General features: G+C 37.5%; 1 long non-coding RNA gene across 1 annotated transcript in view; it reads right to left on the bottom strand.

Annotated features, from left to right (window-relative positions):
• Positions 1–7,253, bottom strand: part of LOC109309775 — an 89,576-nt gene that overhangs the window by 70,872 nt on the left and 11,451 nt on the right. The gene's annotated exons all lie outside the window — the stretch shown is intronic.

The following is a 7,253-nucleotide window of genomic DNA, read 5'->3' as shown; positions in this document are numbered from 1 at the left end:
TACATATCCTTGGGTGACACTGTAGGCTCAAGGCAGTCAGAGCAATAGTGATTTGAAACATTATTTGTATAAGGGTATCATTACAGGCATGGAGACAGAGAAGGAAATGAGAAGGTGTAAGGGCTATGTGCAGTCATATAATAATATAAAAAATGGCATGTCCCAGTAAGCACTGAATGGAAAGAGTTAAATCCAATTATTTAAACCCAAAGAAGAACTTTAAGGTCATTACTGCTATTAGAAAACTATTTAAATACATGTAATCATTTTACTTTTTTAATAAGTGATGAAGTCTACCAAACCCATCACATTTTGTTATTTAAGCAACTCCCACGTCTTAAGATGATCTGTTGGAAGAGGGTGTTTGCTCTTTGGGTATGTTTATACAATAGTCAATAGTAAGTTTGCAGCACAATTAGGCATACCTGGTATAACTTTATTCTAGATAGCTCTGATAAAAGTAGCAGCAACATCTGATCACACACAGACTCCATAACAAGCCATACAAGCTTCCTGGGGACCATAGGTAAGTGTTTCCATTGCTGGGCTGAACTGAAATACATGTCAATGCATCTTCAATGTTCTTGTTATTTGACTTAGCAACTACTTTTCATTTTAATATAGGCTTATTCTTTCTCTCCCCCACCCCACCCAATTCTGCAGAGAAAGTCTTTCATTTTTAAGGTATGAGATTTTGTTGAGGTTGTTCAGGAAAGATCAAAGATGAGCAGGGCATATTGCAGAATATCAAACATTTTTAGAGAATGAATGTTCTGTGCGCAAATGCATACATTTTCTTGAATCACCCTTCACCACTTCGTAATGATTATCTCATCTGATTCTCCCACACACTTGTTTGAATAAACCAGGCAGACAAATAATTCTGATAGCTGAAATATTCTTCTAACTTGTTCAACCATTTCTAAATAAGTGATACGAAGTTTATCCAGCAGTTGCCATTACATCAGAGTCCACATTCTTCAAGTCAAGTTCCAACAGTTCTGACAGCTAAAAATGTCTGCTCATTCACTGCACCCACAATCCATATAAAAGCCTAGGCATTGCACTTACAGGTCATTGCTTTTATTTGTTGTTTGAATATGCAAGTCACTCATTTTAGTGATGTTATGAATGCTTATAGATGTTAAAGAAAACAAAAAAGGTGCTTCACGTTAAACTCAGCATGCTCCTGTGCTGAACCCAGCGTGTGCCCAAAAGAGGCATCAGAGTAGTTAGACATAGATCACCCAATTTTTACATTGGGTGCTTTAGTGTGGCTTTGCTGGTGCTTTTATCTAATAGGCGATTGAGTCAGCTTTAGATAAAAGCTCCTAAAAGCCCCACTAAAGTGCCCGATCTATACAGGCACTGCGGAGCCAGGTCAAACTAATGCGCTGTTGCTTCTGGTAAAGCACTTTTTGGGAGCTTTTTTTTTATATCTGTAAGCATAATAACAGCACTCTAAAACGAATAACTTGCATGTTCAACCAATAACAACAGCATGTTCAATAGCATGTTCAAACAATAACCATAGCAATAACAATAGTGATCTTTGAAATAACTTTCCATGTTTCTTGCATGCTGGTTCTTAAGCATTATGAATCATAAAACAAACAGGGAGACTTAATATAAAGCCTACTAAATATATACTATATTTTGTCATCATTTTATACCACATTATTATGAAATGTAATGTGATTTTGTGATTTATATTGTCATTCATAGTGCTCAGGGTCGGAAGAGACCTAAACAGCTCATCAGGTCTGACCCCCTGCCCCGGGCAGGAGTGAGTGCTGGGGTCATACATAACACCCCAGCCAAATGTCTATCCAGCCTCCTCTTGAAGACCCCCCATTAAAACTCCTTGATAGAGTTACAGTTTTATATCATACTGTTCTGCATGTTGTATATCATACTGTTTCTGTTTGATTTATATAGAAATAACATTATTCCTATGACAAGATCGTGAATTAGTGTTACCCCTTCTAAAAGCATGATTAAACAAAATTCAGACCTTTGTGGGGTGTTTCTGCTATGAAAAGAAATTGGTGATCCAGTCAAGTACTTCTAAAGCAATCCTGTTTATTTAACAAACACAGAATGTACAAACTCCAATTTCCCTGCGCACCCAAGGAAACAAACAACAGGGGATAGATACTTTCTTGTTCACAGCTCCAAATCTCTTTAAGCCAGTATTTGACCCCTCTCTTAGCTTTCCCTCAGAGCTGCATTACCAGAGCTTCTCTTTCTGGTACTTTGGTGTTTCCTGCCTCTCTCCCTCTGTCTCAGCTGTCTTTTTTCCTCATAGAGATGCACCAACTTTAACAAAACAATAGACAATGAAATCCTTCTGCCGCTGTGTACCTAGCATATGCCATTGTTTTGGATGATGATACTTTGTTTTGTCAGCTACCTGGAATAAGGGAAATGAAAACTTCTTAGAACGCTCTTATATGAAATGCAGCTGTCACGTACCCACCCCCACTTTGTTGCAAAGACATTTCTCCCAACCTATTACATTATAATGCCCCAATCCATTATTTTAACCTGGTGTGGAAATGTTATCACTAGAAAAGGTGCTGATAATATCTGTAGGAAATGTACTTCTTACTTGGTTAGTAATACTTACTGTCTCTGCTACACAGCAGGCTGATTAGCTGATTTCATTTCAGAAATGGGTCTGTAATATGTCACCAGAATTAAGAGTTAGTATTTTAATTGCCAAAAAGTGAATAATCAAGGTTATACAGAAACAGTATAATATGCCATGTTGAAGTTTTTTCCCTTCTGAATGGTGGGCTGAGATTGGTCAGTTAGAAAATGTGTGGAGAACTAGTGATAAAGGGGAATATTTCCCTTTCTATACAACTTAATTTTCAAGTTTTACTGAATGCACATCCAGTTGCAAAGATTGAGGCCTTTCACATTTTATTCACTTTAGTGGTAGAAACACTTCCATTTATATTTTGAATCTCTGAAAAACTGTTCATTATGCAAATCAAATTTTCCAAAATAGGTACAGGAGTGACAGGAGTGATTCAAAGTCAAAATAAAAAGTGAAAAGATATATAAAATGAAAAGATAACAGGAATCATGAAGTGGGGAAGGATACTGCCTGGGTAAAAAGGAGTATATTTCTATTGGGGTACTCTAGAAAAGCCTTGATGAGATCATACCCATGTTTTTACTTGTAAACTGTATTTCTAATTTGCCTGAAAAAAAATGTAGTAGTCAAAACATGATGTTAAAAAGCTATTTAAAACATCTTAAAGTGAAGCATGATAATAAACTCCCAGTGTCTGCTGAGGTCTGCTTTATCTTCAGAAACTAACCTAGCTTAACAGTATTATGATAGTAATTAATGTGCTGTGACATCACTCCTTTATAATGCTTCCTTCAGGTCATTGTCGACAGTTTACTTCAAATTCTATTATCAGTTTCCTGCCTCTAAGCCTACAGTCCCTTTTCAGACAAAACTCTTATTGCGAAAGGACTGCTGCCGTAGCCCATTTTATCTCCCAGTTCCTACTACATCTGTTAATATTTCCTAGAGCATAGCAACTCATTGACCTTGGCAGCCTCTGTCTAAGATTGATTCACCTGTTTCAAGGATCACTCAGCTTCCATGCTGAGTGATGATTGTTCGGCTAACTGCAAACTCTGGGTTTTTGTTTGTTTTATTTTGTATTTTATTCCAAGTTGATTTAATACACTTTCTTATTTTATAGATTATTATAGTAATGAATTATAAGTTTGGATCCTACATCTATTTCCTCCATTTTCAAGTCCCTCTTTAAGCCAGTCCATTAGAACACACATCTACATCCCTAATCTATATCATGTACAGATGCATATTCCAATAGTAGACATGTTAAAAATATATACTTATTTTAATACCATCCACTGTTTTCCACTGCTTTTCATTCATGCATTGCTTTAGGATGGCAGTGTGGGGATTTTTTTATTGTTGTTTTTTGGTTTGGTTTTGATTGGGTTTTTGGGGGGGGGCTGTTTTTTGAGCAAGAAACATTCTACTTTCTTAGAATACCTAGACTTATATCAATATTAAAAAAATAGCAGACCTCAATGCTAACATCAGCCCCTTTTGTAAATGCAGGCAAGTTTGTGAACAGAAATAGGCAACATTCACCAAAACTATGATTATTGTAAAATTGATTTGCCAGTTTATTTCTATGATTGTATACGATTTGCATAATTATTCTTTTTCTGATATTACAGAAATTAAACTTTTTCATTAGAACCATTTTCTTGCCATTTCCCAGTTGGTCTAATAAAAGGTATCATTTTGGAACCAGGAGTTCTATTTTTTTGTACATTTTCATTATGATATTCTCATATTTTGAGAACTAAAAATATTGAAGCAATCATGGGAAACATAGTGTAGAACCAGAACCAACCCTAACCCCAGAGAGATGACAGACTAATTCCCAAATAGATAACAGACTAGCTCCAATGCATCCCAAAGTATATTCTAATAATGGCACTGGCACTGGACAATGGAAAGGGTAATAAGTACCTACATGGATACACAGGTAAGGACCTGACCACATGACAATTTTGGAATGATTATTTAATCACAATTCATTGGCTCTTAGCATAATTATCTGTCTGCAAACAACACACATGACACAGTTAAATCCTGTTGGTATGCAACTAAGAGAGAGTATGTCAGAGCACAGTGCAGTGTAGAGATATCTAAAAGAGTTATTAGTGAGCTATCTTGGTACTGGTACTGCAAGCAGTGTTGCCACAGCAACATTGAACTCTGAACAGGCTAATTTGGGGGGCTCCATGCTGTTGTGGCTACAGCACAACAGGCAGAAGCATTGCTTCACAGAATGCCAGCATTATTTTTCCATGTGCACCTCCTCTGCCCACTCTATGACTCACTGATTGATTTCTAGAGGTCTCAATTTGAGGAGCTTTTTTAAAGTGTGCCGCTGCATACCTGAAAACATGCTAGTTGTATTGGTGGTAATAGGTCCATATGATGGGGGAAGGGTACAGCCTCCTAGGACTGGTGACTGCTGGGATTTAGAGGGAAAACACAGGGACTGAAAAACCCTTGGGTTTCCTTCTTCTTAGCCAGTTGGTGGGTGGTCTACAGCTATTCCAGTGAAATGGGGGCAGTTTAATATTTGCGAGGCCATGGGGCAGGCAAGCATCTGGAACTCATTGTTAGTGGTCCAGCTTCCCATCCACGCCTGGAAGAAGGTGGCACGAATCCTCCTCTCTCCTTCCTTTTCTTTGGATGTCTGGTGTTGTAGAAAGGTGATCAGTACCAACATATACCAACACATCATATTGCCTTAAAAAGAGGTAGGACAACACCATACACAAGTTTATTCAAATACCCAGGTTGATCTATGTCTTCCCATTATCCTAATATCCAGCATGGTTTGGACTTGTGGTTTGTATGCCAGTCTGTCATTTATATGTGTAGAATCACCTCTGTTCAGCACACTGAAATCACTTGCAAAAACAAAGTACAGTTTTCTATCCCAGCTCTGTCATTTCAGCCCCTGACACAGAATGTATACTCTAGTCTCTTGGCTAACTTGAATGATATTTAGGTTGCAAAGTTTACTTTAGTTGACCCACTCAGGCAGTACAATTGTTGTGCTCTACTAATCAAGCTCTTGGAAAGTTCACCTGTATCATACACCAGTGATTTCTAGCTGTTGCTTTTGCTCCAGTGGGCATCCACTTTTGGCTTTTCTTCTGATGGACTCTGTCTACCAGTTCCCTCAAACCAACCATTTTACAGATTTTTCTCCTTTTATCGGTCGTCCCATCCATCTGTCTTTCTCTAGTAATTTTCAGTCGACAGTACTTTAGTAACATTTTCCAGCCTATCATTGTTCCCTGGAGCCCCTTAGACTGTTCCATAAAACTGTCTTCCTTATGTCTCACACCAGTGCCTCCAGCTTCATGCCATGCATCAGTGGCCTCCAGCTTACTGCTCTGCATCACTAGTGTTCTAGCCTGTGCTCATGGATATTGGTCCATGCCTTAATTAGGATAAAACTGAAACTAAACAATGAAAGTATTAAGTGAAAATGTGAGAGAGGCAAGGATTTCTTAGGGTGGTATCTTTTATTGGACCACCTGTGTAATTGGGGAAAAGTGCAAATGTGAAAATCAAAATTAGGTTCAACTCATTGCAGGTGTTCTCATTGTAGGTTAATGAGCTTTTGGTGAAAAGATGAGCTTAAAGGATAAACAATTCAGAATCACAAGGCACTGCTTTTATAGGCAATACTTGACAAAAGCTTTGTTTTGGACTTAAAGGGCAGAGACATTTCAAGATCCAAGAGTTATTTTCCTTAGCCAGTAATACAGTCTTACTCGGAGTGTTATTACAGTGCCATGCCAGCTTTTCTATTTCCCCCACTATTCTGATGACTATAAAATATGACCAGCTGAAATGAGAAATACGCAGAAAGACTATTTCTGTATATTGGGTTCTGGATGAAGTTATTAAATTGTTTTTTGACAGAGGGTACAACTAGGGATGTTGTTTTTCACTAAGCAGTTACTGCATAAATAAGTTGGGCATAAAAACATTTTAAAAATCCAAAACTCCACAGGAAAATAGCAGAATGCTGTACCCACAGTGGCCCAAATCTCATTTGCGGTAGGCTGTACATTCCTTTAAATGAGTGTTTGTGTCTGATGGTACACATTTGAAATCTCCACTTTAATTCATTTTGGTTTCAGTATTATCTGAAAGTAACACTTTCAAATGCATATTCCATTTGTTCTGTTTATTATGGTATACATTTTATTATAGTACATTCCATGTATTATAGTATATTTAAAAATATGTATGCTTGTAATCAGTGCTTAGTATTTTACTGGCTTCTAGATGAAGGAAGATTAGGATCATTTTCATTTTGGGTATTGCCAAGCAAAGTTGTTATAGGAGGGACTCAGAACACTCAAAGCTTGATGTTCCTCTTATTTTCATAGGTATAAAAGTCATGCTTTCAGAAATGCATTCAATATAAAGTAGATATGAATGAGAAGGAGGTCCTCTGCTCACTTGAACTCATAAGTTACCAAATGCAAAATATTTGTAATATTTAACATCTTTCTCTCCCTGATGCAGTGAAGAGATACCAAGAATAGCACTAGGACTTGTTTTCACTGCAAAGCAGTCTCTGTTTGCAAAAACATCCCTGGCTGTACCCTTTCAAGCCTCTTAAGCTTCTCTGCCCTGCCTCACTCCT

This window comes from Crocodylus porosus, unplaced genomic scaffold (genome assembly GCF_001723895.1).
Source record: "Crocodylus porosus isolate Cpor-Errol unplaced genomic scaffold, CroPor_comp1, whole genome shotgun sequence".
NCBI lineage: Eukaryota > Metazoa > Chordata > Crocodylia > Crocodylidae > Crocodylus > Crocodylus porosus.
This window is presented reverse-complemented; position numbering and strand designations above follow the sequence as displayed.